Source organism: Buteo buteo, chromosome 4 (genome assembly GCF_964188355.1).
Source record: "Buteo buteo chromosome 4, bButBut1.hap1.1, whole genome shotgun sequence".
Taxonomy (NCBI): domain Eukaryota; kingdom Metazoa; phylum Chordata; class Aves; order Accipitriformes; family Accipitridae; genus Buteo; species Buteo buteo.
Window position 1 is genome coordinate 10,878,174 of NC_134174.1, and position 18,834 is coordinate 10,897,007.

The 18,834-nt window shown below is 37.5% G+C and overlaps 1 protein-coding gene across 5 annotated transcripts in view; it reads left to right on the forward strand.

The window, feature by feature from the left end:
* Positions 1 to 18,834, forward strand: part of CACNA2D1 (calcium voltage-gated channel auxiliary subunit alpha2delta 1) — a 431,292-nt gene that overhangs the window by 40,491 nt on the left and 371,967 nt on the right. The window lies entirely within an intron of this gene.

The following is an 18,834-nucleotide window of genomic DNA, read 5'->3' on the forward strand; positions in this document are numbered from 1 at the left end:
AGATTTTGCCAGGAGCACATGTGTAAATTTGCTTTAACCTTTTCAAAATGATTTTTTTAAAAAATAAAAATAACTTCTTGAAATACCTACTTTTTTTTTTCTGTTTAGATAGGCGTCATTGAGTTCAGTGAAAAGAATCATATTATTTAAGTCATTAAACAGTGAAATTATTTGCAGTAAGAGTTTTATTGGATTAATAGAATTTGGCTGAAAGGAACCTGTCATAGCATCCATTTTTTCTTTGCTTAAGGCTAAAGCAGTGTTATATGAGTCTGAAAAATACTAGGTCTGCTTCATGCATGTCTCTTGAGTATTGGAAGCTTGAATATATGGCTGTTTAAGCAGTAAAACACTTAACTATCAACTAGGCTGTGCATAGTCACAGAATTGACTAGCAAAGGACTAACAGAAGTCTACACAAACCACCTGTAGTAGAAGATGTACAGACCAAGAAACAAATAGGCATTTGAAAATACATGGCACAAATAAAACGTGCTGTTTGCTAGTAACTAGAGCTTGAGAGTGTGTTTAGCATATGGCTAAAACAATGAACTAAATGGTATATATATCATAGAAAATGAGAACTACTGGAAGAATGCATGAGCTAATGCATGAGGGACTTGGTAAATGTGTATAAAATAGAGCCATAGTTTGGATTCTTTGGATTTAAGCTACAAGACAGCTAGCCTCAGCACTTTGCCCATTGTTAGGCTTGATAGCATGGTGCCATGAATAAAAAAAGCCCTGTATGAGAAATTCAGTGTTAAAGTTGACGGCTGTGCAAGGTGAGTAATATTTCCCTAGAGGAGATGTGAGTAGACACAGCTCTGGAGGAATCAGTTGTGACCAGTCCCTGAGACCCTCTGGCCTGTTGTGCCTAAAGGTGACATGACACCTGGGGAAATTAGAGAGCTGGTTGTCCCTGAGCGGTTGTCCTGTGCTTGTGGGAGAGGCAAGCTTGGAAAGGAGCAGATAGCATCTTGCTAAATCCATTTTCAGGTAGCTTTAGAAAGAAATAATGGCTTAGCGTTTAACTGTAGCCATATACAAAGCTGTTCGTTGGCTTTTCTTTTGAAATTTTTAATGCCTTGTTGGTTAATGTCCATTTTTCACAATAGAAAAGTAGTAGGACTTGGTTTCTGTATTGCCATGTCATTCTTACTCTGGAAGCTGCTAAAAGCAATCAGCTTACACCAACGTGAAAGTAGTGCAAAGCAATGTAGAATGAGATACCTATTTTACTGCATCAGGGGAGTGCTGAGGATTTGAGTGGATGTGGAGAGGTACAACTGCTCGGTATGGTTTTGCTTGCTGCTTCTCTCTGAATATTAGGGGGTTGGAGAAGTTAGAGGTTTGCCAGGACGAAGCTATTTCTGCTCACACTTACTTGCCCAAAAGTCTAGTGAAACCATGACAAGAATGATGATTCTTTTCATGGTTCTGCCATGATTTCCTTTATGATTTGGCAGGTCACTTGTAATTCATTTAGCCTTTCAAGAAATACCAATTTGGAGCATGTAGTGTTGACAAAAGGCCAATAAGCATAACAAAGAGGGTGGTCCCTTTTACTTGTCCAGATGACTGATAACAAATAAAAGGTCAGCTTCACATTTCATAGGTCATTTACTTTTTTCTTGTGGGAACAAAATCAATCGGCCCACTTTCCCTCCCAAGACCACTACCAATGGACTGTGTGAATGATGATGTGACTCTTCCTGTGCTGACACGCTTTTTGGATTGGCATTTGAAAGGAAATGGTAAAAGGCAAAAGTCAATGCAGTAAATGTGCTCTTGCTAAGGGATATATGATTTTAGGTTGAGCAAGAGACAATTTCAAAGTATCCCATCAGAAGTGGAGAAGAGAGAATACTGCAGTCTTATCATGACAGTGAATAGCAACAGGTTTTACAGCTTACTAGTCCAGAACATACTACTTGATTATTTTGTATTTAGCAGTTGTCAAGAGTATGGTAACGGAGCCGCCAATACCTTGCTTGTATAGGAAAGCCGATAGCCGTTACATACATTTTCAGTACATTTTGATGCACATTTTCAGTATCTCATTATGTTGTGTACTATAAAAAGAGAGTGTGTATGGAGGAAACCCTTCTACTGTGATATTGAAGTTTATATACATAGACCTTTCATCTCATCTAACACTATATACTGAGGAGGTAGATACCCAAATCTGACACCATCATTAAGAATTTCATGACTTTTATGCATAAATCTATTACTCTCTTCTTCTGTGGCCTTTTCATGGCACATCACTGTTTTGCCTCCATTTTGTTTTATTTTATCAGGAACTGCTTTTCGCTGTCTCAATAAAGGATTTCTACAGAGTTGAAGAACATGACAATAGACCTGGATTGTGCATGCATTAACGCTTCTCCCGGTGTCTGATACTAGTGCTGGTTTTGTACTGGAAACGGGAGAAGCTAGCGTTTTATGATGCGTGCTTATCATAAACCACAGTTTAGAAATGTTTGATTTTGTGTTTGCAATGTGAAAGTAATTTATTCAGAGAAACAGAAGAACTATAAAAGATTTATACATAATTAGGAGTATAACTTGAGCAGTAATGTCAACATTTTTCTCCCCAAATGCTCTTCTGTGAAAGTACTCTCCTCTTTCTCTTGGAGGATATACAGTAGCCTAGATAAATCAAAGTATTAAGTTGATTAAATATTAAACACAAATTCTAAACTTTCATTAAAGTGGTCTGTTACCTTTGTAAGACGGAAAGCTATCTCATCCTTCTTATCTAAAGTATCATCAGTTGTACTGCAGGCAACAGATCTCACATAGCACTGCACTCCCCTATTTTAAATGAAAAGAGAGTATGTTTCAGTGACATGCTTAGAAAGGGTTATAAATGGATCAAATTTTGATTGTGCTACTTTGTTGTATGGTAAGGGCCTTTTAAACATCAGTTGATCTCCGAATGCTTTCCAGATAGCCTTCAGCAATCATGATTGCTTGTAGAAAAAAGGACATGCTAATTCTGCAAATGGGGGTGGCCAGGTGTCTCTGTCTTTGTTTACCTCCTTCTGTACCCACACAGATCAGGTGGTTGTAGATGTGGTAGACTGGCCCATTCTCAACCTCTCACTTGAATTTAAGAGAGGGGTTTTGCTGAGACAGGTTGACAAGGAAGGAAAGTGAGGGAATGTTTTCTTTTGCAAAACAACCATGGGGATTTAGAGACTTGTGAAAGCTCCTGTACTATTTATTTACCCCATGATACAATCCTTAGGTGCAACTCAGAAAGCCCAAATCAGGCCCTTGGCTCCCCACACAGTCCATGAATGGTAAGAGGCAGAAACTTTCAAAGAGACAATGTAGAAACCTACAGCGAGAACCTAAAGCAGATCACACAAATACCCCTGAGATTGTCATTAATGTAATGGAGGTTGAGTACACAGATTTTCCAGGCATTGAAAAATATCTCGAGCTTGTACTAAGAAAATATTCAGAGAATTCATTTGAACTGCCAAGCGCTAAGCACTGTGTAAAGTTACAGTAAGGATATAGTCACTGTAGAGTTAATCATGTAACAGAACACTAAAGGTGTGCGAGTCAAACAAACCACTCATAATTTGTGTCAGGTAAACATACTTTGATGGTCTGCACATAAAGCACCTGCCTGTTATGCTGCTTCACTTTCAGACAACAAAATCAGTGAAGGGGTTTGTTGCCTTTGCTACCTCCTGAAGCTGGGCTAATACTTCAAGGGCTGTTGTAAGCTCTTTCAAATAACCCAGATAAAGCCAAGGTAAAAAAAAATATTCTGAATATTACATTTAAGCATAAATACATTTCAAACCACACTCTTGAATTTGAGGCCTGATTCGTGATTTCTGATTTCTTTTAACAACCTCTTACATAAGGATAACAATTCTTCATGATTTCTTTAACAGCCTCTTAAATAAACAAGAGATTAGTGAAGATGGTTGAGCGAGAGAAATACAACTATTTGTATTCATAAAAGACTCAACTCAGTGAAACTTACTTCTTGGCACATGGAGATGGCTCAAAGGCTGTTGATTGGATAGTGATCATTCAAATCACACTTAAGAATCTGGTCCTGTTTGGATCCCATGTGCTATATTCATCTAATATCATGCTTGAAATCCACAAAGAAAGAAAATATAGGACCTTCCACTGCACCTCTGTGTGCATTGTAAAATCAGTAACTAGGATGTAAGAGGTGGGCAATGGGACATTTAAAGCTGGCTTCATGGTCGCAGCGTAACAAATCAGTTTTTATCTCGAGAAGACTCTGACCTACCTTTATTCTGTGCGGTCTAACTAGAATCTTTGAAAAAATTTAGATAATGGGTTAGTGCTTGTTGCAGGCAATTTTATTTGACTTACACATATTGTGTAAGGTTTTTCAGGTACTACTAATTCATTAGAAATACATCTATGTGAGAGAGTATTTTGAAATAAGCAAATGACACATACCTTACCATGCTGTGAAGTTTATTTTAACAGGCATGCAATGGAACAGGCAAGAAAGAACTTTGATATAGAAACTACTAGCCTAACATGTCAGATGCAGACAAAAATAAGAAGAAAATTGTACAGATTGTGACACTTAGTGATTAAGTGTCTGGCAAAGGTATGGTTCTACTGTTTCAGAACTATCTTTATGGTGAACATGAGAACACAGTTGTACTAAAGTTCTTGCCTTCCCTTCCATCTGGGGAATGTTACATATTCAGAGCTGTCGAGGCATTCAATGTATCCTTGGAATCTGGTGTGTTGTCACAGAAAAATTGTATTACAGTCATGACAATGAAGAGAAATGCAGAAACTGCACCTAGTATAAAAGGCTCCTTCATCTTTCTCTACTGATATCGACAGCCTTTTCACTGAGCAATGTGGAAACTGCCTAGGGTAGCATTTTATAAATAAAATAAAATTTTTTTAAAAGTTGAAATGCTCTCATTCACAGAGATTTATCTAAATTAAGCAATTCAATCTTTTAGTTTGTGCTTTTGCAGTATAAGAGCTATACCTTCATTCCCACTTTCTGTCCCTGCCAGCTATTGCTCTCTTCTACTTATGGACACCCATCTAGGCCTAAATAAATGCAGCTTGACCCTCCAGAGTTGACATTTTCCCTGCTTGCTAGGCTTGTTCTTATTTTCTTCTTTTCTGTTGCCTGATTACTTAATATCTGTGCCTTTTAAATAGGCTTTAGTTACTTCTGGTAGTCCAGGTTGGAACCAAGGCATCTCTTTACTTGTCACAATGCAGATCACAGCATAGGGAGAGACAGACTGAGGTGGAGACTGGCTTGTATTCTTTGCATAATCAGATTCAAATTACTGTTGTTGCTTCTATTTGAATACCCTTCTTTTTCTTTCCTTTAAAAAAAAAATAATCAATCCTTTCCTAGATCAATATCAGCGAATCTGCAATTGTTTATTAAACAGTTGGTAGTGCACTCCCTTCAGAACAGCTATCACCACTGCTCTGGATTAACACTTTTCTCAATTAAGTACTATGTATGACTGTCTAACTTAAAACCCCAGTACTTTATACTGGGAAATTGAAACAGAGGGTGAGGTACTGGGAAATTGAAACGGAGAATGAGGTGCTGGAAAAGGAAATAGAAGGTACTCTTGTGATTTATCTATTTTGCATAACACAGAAGGGCATTACTTTAGCAATTGACTTTTTTTTCTTTGCTCACTGTAATGACTGCTAGAGATACTGATTTAATCAACCAACCATGCAAGTGCAATGATTGTGAATCAAATCGTTGTGAAGCAAACAAATGTTTCACAGTAAATTGCCAAGGGATACCAGCTACCCTGCTCTGTTTTTACTCAAATAGATTGTCTTTTAAGCAGCTGCCTTATAAAAAGCCTTCGCTATGTATGGACTTTTCATCAAAATGTCACTAAATCCTGCATTCTGGTATGCTTCATTTGAAACACATCCAATGCTCTTATTTATTAAATTGTCCGGTGTCGACTCCAGCCACCACTAACCCTAGTAAGCAAAGACAGATGAGGGAGTGACAAAAAGCTTGTGTCAGAGCTGAGATCAGTTGTGCGTGTGTGATGTCTTGATCTATTTGTACATCCCTCTTGGGGACCATCGGGCAATTAAGTTCACCCATTTCAAACACAGCCCTTTCTGTACACTCTTGATTTGATATGAGAATGGGTAATTCCTAGTAATGACTACTACATCAATTATATTGCATTGTATTGATGCTTAATTAGAGAACGTGTTGAAATTGGGGAAGGGGACAAGTGGAAGAGGGGAGGGTTGGCTCCCAAGTAAATGTCAGAGACTCTTCCTTAATAGCCTGTCGGTTTAGTGTGCATTGAATGCGCTGACAAGCATTGTGGCCTCCTGACCTTAGAGCATTTACCCCAGCCTGAGAAAGGAGAGCGAAGACTCTTTGAGAAGGCATTGTTTTAGAGCTGAATTACATTTAATGTCATTCTTGTTCAGCTTTACTGCAAACTGACCCTTACAGCCCTTTGGCCCTGTGCGCGCAGTTGGAAACCATTTCTGTGCCTGAGCTTTCTGAGTCAAACACTTGCAGTCTCATCAAACAGGCGTTCAAATGTGAAGCCCAAACATCATGAGTACATACTCTTTATTTTTCTAAGGTTTATGTACGTAATTTGTGAGCTATCTGTAAGAGTTCTTTTTCTTTTAAAGAATGAAGCTGAGACTTCCGTATCACTTCAATAATGACATTTAGCATTATCCCTCAATCTCCACTTTCTGCAGATTTAAGAAAAATACTATATACTGCTATTGGAGGATTACAACAGAAATATAAGACCTGCACAGCTGTTCATGACTGAACTGGCTTGTGAAGCCTGACACTACCCATTTCAAAACGTTAGTTTTGTAAAGTGGAAGATTGAAATATGGGTTTGGTTGCTGCTGGTTCTTTGCTGCTGGTTTTTTACAGGGTAATTGCATTGATTTTTTTCTGCTAGTTTACAGTATGCTAGCTCTTCTGATATACAGCTGGTCTGTCTAACACCCTAGAGAAACTTAGTCATGATTTTAATATATCTAAGGTCTACCTGCAGCAGCCTGTGCAGACGCTGTCCTGATCCTGTGATCAGGAGTCCTGACCTCACCTAGGCTTGCTAAGGTACAAAGAGTTCATGGATTCGGACCTCATATTGTAATGGACAGTTTTCAAAACTGTTTTCAAGACAGAAAACTGCAGTGTGTGTGGGAACAGATTGATAACCTCTTGAACAGGAGGAAAAGAATGCATTGATTATTTTCTCGTGTACTATTATCCTTTTCAAATAGCCATTAATATGCACTTGCATCCCAGGAACCACAACATGCCAGCTGCGCCTTTAGCAAAAACTCAGTGTAATTCAGTACGACTTTGTGAAATGGAAAGAATTTAAAGACAGCATAGCTATGCTAATTTTGATGTTAATTTCTGTAGAAACTTAATATTCTGTGCCAGTTTTGCTTGTACAATAATCTCTGCCTTGCATCTTTTGCGTCTTTTGTCGTGATATTTTACTTTTTGTTTTAAATGGCAGCACTGAATGCAGATAGTGCCTATCTTTCAGAAGATAGAGTCTATTTAGGTCTTTCCAAAAAAATGTCTCTTCATTACTATAAATGCTATTACTACACATGCCACAGCAGTGGCACGTTAAGGAGGTGACAGCTTTGCACATTGGAAGACAGGCTTTGAAAGGAAGAATATATTTGCAAATGAAACAGCTGATTAATTTGGATGTGCAGCTTTCAAGTAATTTTCTTTGGAGTACACTGTACAACAAAAATTTCTTAAAGTATATAATAATTTGAAAAAATATCATAAATTAGAAGAGTAGCATTACATTGATGGAGTATAGTTGGAGTCAGGTTAGTTTTTTTTTTCTTAGACAACATAGGTTTATCAGAGGGTGGCATTCTGCTATCTGATATAATAGATGTTTTATTTATGAATCCTTGTCATTATTAAACAAGAGGGATCAACACCACAGAAAACTGCATTTGAAAGGAGGTTATAAAATGTGAAGCAAACAGCTCATAGTTGTGTAAAAAAACCCTACACTGTTTTTGCCAACCTTTGTTGCTTTTTTCAGGGCTTAAATGATCATAGAATATTTTCAAAATGAGTTTCATATTAAATGACTATTATAAATAACATCTTTTTAATAATAATAATGATTTCATACAGAGTTATATGGAAGATTCTCCCTATACAATCAAGCCTTATCTTCCACAGTGCATAAACACCTGCTTATCTTTAAGCATCCCTCTATTTTTACATTTAAGTTTTACGTTTAGGCAAGCGGCAAATCCAGAAAAGGTAGACTTGCTGTACAGGATCTGAGTGCAGACTTTCAGTTCAGCTGTGTACTTAAATTATATGACTAGTGCCACTTGCATAGGTGGTATTACTCACCGGCTCATGTACCTCGCTGCAGCAAAGCCACTGGCACAGGGTACTTCAATGATGTGCTGGTGCTAGTGTCAGTCCTCTGTGTTGGACTTCTGCTGCTACAACCAAAACCCACATCAGACAATCAGGTAAATACAGAGAAGTGAGCAACTGAGCTCCCAGCTGATGCAATGTCATTGCCTTAGTTGCACTTACCTAATATATTCTGTGAGAGGTCAAGTACTTTAATACCCATTTTTCTCACTAACACACACACACACACCCCCACCCAACCCTCTAGTTTTTAATATTGGTGCTGATTTATATCTCAGCTCCCTGAAAGACAGTGAGATACGCTGATTTAAGAACATATCCATGTGCTGCTAAACTCAAGGGAGATTTTGCTGTTCACTTCCTCAGAAGTGTAAGTGGGGACAAAATGAGATGGACATGTGGTCAGTTCTCTGAAAGCTTGTCTTGGCATTCCTGTTAAGTATATACATTCAATGCTGCATATCCTAAACCAAAAAAATGTTACTCTGTGTACATTCAATGATAGATAATCTAGAAAAAGAAACACTAACATTTTAATTTTTTACCTGAATTACTATATATTTTGTATTACTTCAGTAAGTTTTTTTTCAATCTAAGGTCTGATCCTGTATTTCTTTGTCAGGCTGAGGCAGGCTTTGCATTCAGTGTGATCATACCATCTCGTGGTACAGTGATATTATACTGCTGCATTATGCAAACATTATGTAGTCTCCATTTTCACACAGTTATACCTAGATACTATGGTTTCTTCATGTATATTATGAAAAAAGGTAAATGTCCTGCCGCAAACAACAGGTCAAACCAATTGCATGCTTTAAGGAGATAAATGTATCTGTCTTATTGTGGTGGCTTGTATGTTTATTCAGTAAGGAGAGCACACAAGTCCAGTCCATATGTGTAGCTTCTGTATTCTAGATGCATGAAAACAAGATACTGCAATAGTAATAGCACAAATTGGGTGGCTCAGACGAAATTCTCACTGGGTTGAATTGATGCGCATACATGTGGATAAATGTGCATAAGTAAGTTTCTGAATACGTTCCTGGTTTGTAAGAAATGCTTTTCTTTTTTCCTTTAATGTCTTCTTTACTGGTATCCAATATGCCATATTTTAATTTCCTTATACTTTTTTTTCTGGGGCTAAAATGTAATGCTTATTAGTTTGGGGAAAAAGTAATTTCAATATAAATGGTGGTTAAAGTGTGAGTGTGATATGTTAAACACAACTGATAAAATAATTTTTTGCCTGAAACGCCTTAGCAAAATTGTGCAGTTAAGCACTTTGTAAAGTTCCATTACACCGAGATTTATTTTTCAATCATTTAAGACATGCTTTTTTATTCTCCAAAGGCATTATACCATTAACAGACTTGCCATATAATATGAAACCATCAAAAATAGCAGCGTTTTCATATTACTTTGCACCGGGACCAGCTTCTAATCCAGGTTTAGTTGCTACAGTACTGGAATAACTGTAGTGATGTATGTGAGGTTCAGTTTTGGTCTCCTTTTTACCAAATTGAATATATTATTTTAGTGGAGTATCTGTGTTTGTATTAGAGTAATGAACTTACTCCAGATTGCATTGGACACTCTTTAAATACTAGTTATCAGAGGTGAAGCAAAGAGAGGATAAGAGGCATCTTAGATGCTATTCCGGGGGAACTCCAGTGGGGGCAAACATACCCAGGTCTCTGGTGGCTGCTCCTCCATGAGATCTATAAGCTCGGCCATATGTTAGACCATTGCAATTTAAAACAAAATTATTGCATTTCATCTAGTACAAATTAGCAACAAATTAGGGAATCTTCAGTTTGAACTTAACGTTTCTCAGCCACAAAAATGGTAACTAGATTTTGAATGTTTGATTGTTTTTCCATTGCTAAGCAATAAATGCTACTAGATGTATATCTGATTGTAAAAGCCTTTAATGAAACACATCTGAGGACTACTGATAGTCATTTGAGCTGAAAATTTGTTATGTCTTCTCTGTTAAACTGTTTTAGCACTATAATCTTTGATAATTAAAGCATAATAATTTTTAAGGAGTTCTTTTTACAGCTTATAGTAATTTTGCAGCTGATTCTGTGTCAGGCTTACATTAAAGATTGAGCTTAAATTATTAAATGATATTTTGTGCAACAGTAATTTCCATTAGAGGATATTTTTCATGTTATTTGTTAGGAAGCTTTAGACTCCAAAAGAACACTTTTGGCAAAGGGAAATATTTGTGAAGCAGAAGCTGTAATTATGAACATGTGTGGCTAAGCACCTGTCAGCCACTTGGTTTATACTGAGCGAGTTTATAAGATAGTGTGACCATGCCCTGATCCTGGCTCGTGAAAGTGAACACCATATTTAAGCAATTACTCGGTCACTCCTGTTTAACATCTGGGTGCTTTGGAGAGTCTACCACACACTTGTTAAAGTGGAAAGTGCAGTTACAGATAAAGAACTGAACTGAAACATGAAGCGAGGGTATTTCAATGGGAGGGAGCAGCCGTGAGGGGGTCCAGCCTCTGGGTCTGAGGGTGCTGTTCCCAGATCCATCCTTGAAGCCTTCTGACAGAGATATTTAGGCAAGGTTTTGTCAGAAGGTGGGAGCAAAGCTGCCGTTCAAGCTGTGCTCCAGGGCTACAAAAGAGATGTTGGGGTGAAGGAGTTAGTTGGGCCTAGAAGTTCTGGGTGAGGATGGAGAAGGGTTTCTGCTTTTCTAGGAACTGGGCCAAGCACTGAGCAGCTCATGGTGCCACCCACAGTTGACCATTTCCATCCTGGAACCTGCCACGGGGACTCAATATTAAGAAGCAAACCATTTGTTAGGACGTAGGCAGTCATTGAGGTGTGGCAGATCTGCCCGTCACTTGCCGTGAGCCACTGACTTGCCCCTGACTTTGTCCTGGAAGTCAGTGGTGGAACTTAAATCTCCTGAGCTGCTGGCCAAATCAGGGGGCCGTTCCTTCTCCTTCTGTCTGTATCAGTGCTGCATCAATGGGTTCCTAGTTCCCCATTTATCTGTGGTGCAAAGGGATTCCTTGAAAGAGCAGTTGGTAGAGCAGTCATTAGTGAGTGCTCCTGCGTGCTTGTTCTGTGAAGGCTATGACAGAGAGGAACCACATTTATATAGAGAAGGAGTGTTTGGAAAAAAAATTGGAAAATCACAATTGCTTCTGTGACTGGATGGCTTAAACATGTGAAATAAGAGCTTAAAAAGCCCAATTCTAAATGTTAAAATGTCTGCTACTAAATATCAAGTGTATCCTGAAGTTTTCTGTCTATATTGACCCTTTCTACAGAATGACAGATATGACAAAGAAATTATGTCCTACTCCCCAAATGTTTCTATTTGACAAATGTAAAATAAATATTCCAAGCAAGGGTTTTACATTTTGAAAACAGGAAAGAGCAAGAGGGTCCCTCTGGCCTTGGCTATTGGGGCTGTCTTATATCTGGAAAGTCCTTGCAGACTACATGGTCAGCAGCTTGTCATATTTGGGCAGATAAGACAGTCAAAGAGGGCAAAGAAACAAAGTAGTATTTTTTCTTCTTCTTGCCAACAGAGGAAATATTTTTGCCTTTGGAGTAGATGATGCGTTTTGTGCATCCATTTGCACACACAGAGATAGCATAGCTTCCCTATTTTCCTCACTCTGTGCAGTAGCTAGATGACATGAATTAATCTGTGCTTTGCTTTTATTACACAAAAGTTCTTCCAAACATTTGTACAAAATTGTGTGATATATTTTTCAACAGATAGCTGGCAGTTGATATACATGCCTGTATCATTCTCTCATTGGAATAAAGTGGGATCTCCAAACACTTGCAGCACACAGCCCTTTTCACTTAAATTTCCAAATCCTTAATTTCCTTACACATTGCCATTTACTACTATTTATACTATAGTTGTAAGCTGTCATACCTTCACATAGTCCATTAGCAAATTTCCAAACAACAGAAAAAGAAGTATTGGAGGGCTGTTCACCACCCCGAGGCATTCATAACCGTAGAACTTATAGAATGAAGTCAGCATGTCTCTAGATGACGAATTTAAACCTCCTTCACTCTGTGGCATCTAACTGGACTGTTACAAATCCTATAGTAAGATGTGGAAAATTCACAAATGCTTATACAGACTAATTTGCCTTAATTTGTTTTCATATCACGTCTAAATTATATAACCCTATTTTGTTCATTTTCTGGCTATGCAGTGGAGATTCAAAAGCTTGATCTCATAACCATGGGATTTAAGTGATCTTTGCATCAGTCTCTCCATATCCAACCCTTTTGTTTCCCTGATTTGTAATCAGTGGGATTTTAGCACTCTACGACAATTTGTTCAGTATTACACAAAACCTGCCTTTTTTACACCTTCCAAAGTCTGGTTCTCTATAAATCTATCCAGCCACCCACACACCTGAAATACAAGTACTGTCAGCTTAATAGGTCATCAAAATATATAGTTGTATTAAAACTCAGTAGTTTTGCAGTAGGAGGTATAAATGCAGCAACATGGGTAATTTCTGTGTAGAAGGTTAGTAATTCTGTTGTAACATATGTTCTTCTTTCACATGTCTTCTATAAATTACAATAGCAGTTTCTGTTTGCCCTTTAGTGTTGCCTAAGAGGGACAAAGAATGGTTGAGGATCCTGCTTTTATGATAATTCTGTAACCTTTCCCCCCTCCTTCACTGACAGCAAATCTTCTAAAAAGCATCTGATCCTGAAAATGAAGGTTTTTCTGAGCAAGAAAATAGAGTGGGGTTAGCATGAAAAAATATAGCAAGGCTTGCTCTCTCACTGTTTCTGAGTCTAATGTCATTTATCTTCATTTTTCAAACACCACTTCTCTATTGAATTAGGAGCAATGTGTTACGTATTTTTTTCCTTTTTGATAATCCAAAAAGTATTGACCTATTTTGAAAATGCTTCTTCCTCTTGTTACTTACAGCTTTTGTTACCTTAAGTATTATTTTTGTATGCAAGAACTATTCAGAAACTTGAACAAAATGTACTCTTAAATGAAGAGAGCTGGATGTGGATCTCCAACATAACAAGTGACTTCAACTGGCAGAGTTAAGTTGTATGCCTGCCTTTTTAGATTATAAGACATTATCCAAGCAGAAGTCAGCTAATGGACCTTAAATTAGTGTGAGTGGTCTACAAAGCTATGGCATATAATTACATGAATCTACTTTCCTTGAAGTCAGCAGAAAAAAATTGCATCAGTTTCAGCAGAAAAAGGTTATAGCCTGGCTGTCCTACGTCTAGATCTCTTGGCTTCTTTTACCCTTGTAATTGGGCAGTGCTTTGTTCTGCAAGTGTAGTTTGGTATACAGGTTTAACATAAAAATAGGTTTTAATGAAGTTAAAAGAAAGATTTCTTAGTCTAGCACCTGCTATATTAAGTTCTACTTGGAGTGTGACTAAGGGTGTACCTGTGAAAATCCTCTGACTTTAGGAAACATTGTCTTGCTTAAAAAAAAAAAAAAAAAAAAAAGAAAGAAAAAGAAGAAAAGTGAAAAAAATCTTTCTCTGCTGTCAAAACAGCTGTTATGCTAGGTTGGCTAATAGTGTAATGTGGATGGATGGCTCTGTAGTGTTCTGGCTGTTTCTTCATCAATCTGATCACAGCTCAGGCGACAGCAGCAGGGTTGTACCTTCTAATTCCCCTGTAAATGACCCATGTCTGTCTTTAATCAGACAGTCCCCTTCATCATTCAAATCACTTAGAAGTTGCTGTGGAAAGGCATGTGCGCACTCCTTTTGTCTAGTCATTGTTTGATATGGGGAAAACCTGTGTGTGGAAGAAGGGGCTTAAAATCAATTGTGCTGCAAAATGTAATCACCTTTCAGTGGAACATCCGTTGCAATGTTCATGCCACACTAATAACGATAGGAAGAAACTAACCTTTTGTACAGGCTTTCTGTTGGTGCCCTTTGCAGGAAAAAATGACTGCTGCTTCTTTAAGTCATGGGAGCTCACGTTTGCTGTGACAGCTTTCCAATTGTTAAATAAACTCTGACCATGAGCAGCTGTCAGACAGATATTGCACTACAGGCTTCAGTTAAAAGGAGCACCAGACAAGCATTTCAGCCCCTAAAGGCTCTTGTTTCATTTTTTTTTAAAGACACACTTTAAAAAAATAAAAAATACAATGAGATAATATGTTTCCTTAACCAAAAAAAAAGTTGTATTCTAAACATTCTGCCAATTTTTCCCATGAAAGTTATAGGATGTGATTGTGTGCATTTCTGAAAAATGGTCTATGAGGAGCATGAAATATCTCAAATGTACACTTTTGTCTTGTGACAAGATGGGAGAATTGAGATGCAGAAATACTGACATTAGACCTTATAAATAATAATAATAATGGTGTTATTTAAATTCTTGTGGGAAGGCAGAAGTAATTATACTGAGCTTCCTCAGAGTTGTAGAATGCCATTTTATCATTTTGTACTTTTGATAGTAATCTAGAAAAACCCTTCTGAAGTTATTACTTTTTATTGTGTTGGACCCTGCTGTACTAGCTGTTGTACAGGCAAGGAAGACAAGGACAGTTTCCACTACAGAAGGTCTAATAGGTTAAGATGAATATGCAAGAAAATCGTCTTTTAAGGTAAATATACAGTCAGTACTGGAAGAAGCATTATTATTTGCATTTAAGTTACAACTGGGGAGGGAAGTTGCCATTAAATTAGAACAAAGGTGGACTTCTTCCTACTCCAATTTAGAAACTGATATTGTCTAACCTAACCTGCCTAAAAGTCAAGCCTGTGGCCTAGCTGCGCTGGAGAACCTGGAGTAGGAATCAAAATTGTCCAGGGCTCCACTAGCGGCAATGTAGGAGATAGGTAGTTCAGCTTACCTGGCTGAGGATAGAATGGGTCATCTCTGGAAATGCCTTTTTCCATTGACTGAAGCAGAAGCCTAGTTCAATTGCAAATTAAAACAAAAAAAGAAAACAAAAACTAGTCTGGGTGACTAACTTCAAAAGGCAAGGTGTGGGATAATTGTGTGGAAGCAGGAATTCTAGACAATATCTAAGAAGTATTTATTGAAAAATCAAGAATATTTTTGCAATTTAAAGAGGAAAATTATCCATATTTCATTTGCAAGTAACGGTACTAATAAGTAATTAATGTTTTTAAGGGTAACTTATTCCAAAATTTCAAGTTTAACTAACTACTGTGTGTTCTCACCCTTCTAGCTTCCTTTTAAGACAGAGAGGAATATATCCAGTAAAAATACAAAGCAGTGGGAAATGAAAAAAAGTCAATTTAAAAATCAATCCTCCCTGATTTTTTTCTATCAACTCCTCTTAGAAATAACACCCAGGATTTTTATAACTGAAATGGATCATAAAAAAGTCTAAGTGTGTTCTATAATTTTATGCCTTTGAAAACACTTTTGGGTAATGGGTTTCACTTTTTCACCTTGCATATACCTCATTCTTTCACACAGAATAATAGAAACCATTCAAAAATGAAAGATGATAGCATCTTTTTGTTTTTGTTCATACTTGTGCTTATAAGTTGGTACTGTTCTCACACATACACAGGATGGGCTTAAAGTCATGGTAAACATAATATACCATAAGAGGTGATTTTTAACAAACTGATTTCTATACAGAACTAAATGTTTATTTAATATAAGGACTTTGTGGATTTAAACCAAGAAGTTAATTTATTTTACATCAGATTTTGGAAATCAAAGTATAGAAGAGAAGGTTTGGGAGCATTAAAACAACGATGGAATCAATTGTAATAGTCAATGAAAATGTAATTGGTCCCTAACTCCTAACATACATCACTTTCATGTGGCCATGTTAGAGATGTAGGATGAGAATGAGCAAAGAAATAAGGCAGTAAGAGTGCTCTTGGTGATACAGTGCAAAAGGAGAAAGCAAAGACAGACCATGACTCTGTTGACCTGTTGTACCTATTAGCTTCTGTTGAACCTCCATAGAAAAGCATTAACACTATCCTGAAGGGGTCTACCTGTTATTTGGCTTGGAGATAGGTAGCAAAGTGACTCAAATGGTGCAGCAAACATTCATCAAAGAATGGCAAAACAGCCTGAAGATTGGTCAAATCACACAATGGGTAAGAAGTGTAAAGAAAAATCTAGAGAAAGGGCTGTTCAGTTACAGTAGATAAAAGGAGCCTTTGGACACCTGTTAAAATATTGTGTCCCTATGGAGGTCTTTCCCTTAGCATGCTTTGTTTTGTAAGCGTTTAATAATATGTTAAGCCCTGCAGGAGAGAGTTCTGGGGGAGCACTGGAGGACAAACTCATGGAGTCTCCAGTCTTTTTACTCATTCTGCTACCGCTCTCCGACTTTCTCAGGATTTGGGAAGAGAGTGGGGGATATACCAAGTTAAGAGATAGGCCCATTTTGAGGTAAATCCTCTTTTCATGCCACGATATGGAGGGGCTACCTCTGGAAATGGCATATCAGTAAGGTCTCCATTGAAGACACTTGCTCAAGCCTTTCTTTCAATATGCACTCCTATAGTTCCCAATTAAAAGGTTGTATTGTTAGTGAAGAGGTTTACTCTTACTAATTTATTAGCAGTTTATTACAATCAGATATGAGATGACTGAATTCTTCACAAGTGTTCTAGTACCCATCAGTCCTTTTTAAGTGCCAAAGGGTTTGTCCCAGTAAGCATTTTTTACATAACGTGTTACACCTTTTTTTTACAACTTTCACAATTTTCTGTGCATCCTTTTTCCTCGTGGAGAATCCAGTGAGTTTTTTATATGGTGGAACTCGTCCTGTCAAGACTTTAGAACTATTCTATTCAGAAGCATTGATTTTACAGTCTTTTAAAAGAGTTTTTTAAAGCTTGGCCCAAATTAGAAAAAATACCTGCAAGCAAAAGAAATTGTTCATGGAAATCTAGATAATCACAACCTGTGTGATAAGGCCTCCTCTAGCATTATTGATTTGGCATACATAGTCGTTCAATCAATATAGTCTTCTTCCCAAAATTTTGGGATTATAACAGCATTCTGCCATCTAGAGTAGAAGTCAGTCTTCATCAAGTGCACTGAGAAGATTTTAAAGGGTAGAGAGTCTTCTGAAAGCTTCTAGTCCCTGGGAACTAGATCAATAAAAATTGTTCAGTGATGAATGAGAATAGTGAAATAATTTTAGTCTAAAACTTTCTCATGACTTTTAAAAAAAAAAATAAAATCAGGGTGTTTTAAGATGTAATTTTTGTTTGTCTGAAACACCTGGAATCCAGTGAGGAAATAATGGAAATGCTGTACAGAGTGAAATCACTGTTCTTTATCCAAAGATTTGAAAGGGAAAAATAAATATATGACATAATAGAAAATAAAGGATATGACACAATGGAAAATAAAGGATATGACAAAATAATGTAGAGTGTCAAACAAGCCAGGCCAGGGGCTGGAGGGAGGATGAAAACACTAGTATCGCGGGCAGAAGCTATGGTTAATGAAAAACCATGGTTAACACTTGCTAGTTCAATTTCTGCTACAGATTTTTCATGAAGGCCTCAAAGACACTTTGAGCTAAACCTTCAAAAAGTTCTTGTTTACTGTGTCAGAGTATTCTGCTTGTGCGAAATCGGATTCAAATAGGATTCATGAGAGACAGTGTATTGTTTGGGGAGTGACCCATTATTGATTGAGAAGAGGAATTTTTCTTAAATCTGGCACTTTTGTAAAACTCAGTACCTTCCTGTCTAGGTAGTTCCTATTCCTACCTGTGCACATGTTATTTTGGGCTGCCAGAAGGTCCTTCATGTTAGATGTCACAGCGCTAAAACTTTTGTGTTTGGATGACTAATCGCTTTCTTCTAAAGCATGAGAAAGGATCCTTTAATAAAAGTAGCCAAGTTGCAACTCCTTAATAGGGATTGTACCCTTTTAAGATATTGATTATGGTTTAACAAAAAATGTATTAATGACCATGGAAAGAAGGAGTAAAATCAGTTCTCCACATTCTTTCTTAGTCTTCTAAATTTTCCATATTGCAGCAAAAATGAAGTCCCTCTTTTCCTGTCTTTCCTACTTTCATGAATAATCTAAGCAGTCATTCCCTGGGTATCAGATTAAGGACAGGAAATGACTGGGATAAATGTATGTATCTGTTCCAGGTTTCAGAGCAGAGAGCTGTGGTAATGACAGGGATGATAGGATAGATGAGTTGGAGATCAAACTTTCTGGCTAGGCAAGCGGCACAACCTTCTTCTGAACATGGACCTCACTGTAATAGACTTGTACTATGGCTCCTTTCCTGTTACAAAACATGACATGGCACGAACCTTAAAACCTGTATTGGTTCCAATGCTTTTCCAAAGAGTCAGGTTTACTGGGCACAGGGAACCGAGCATGCACAGCA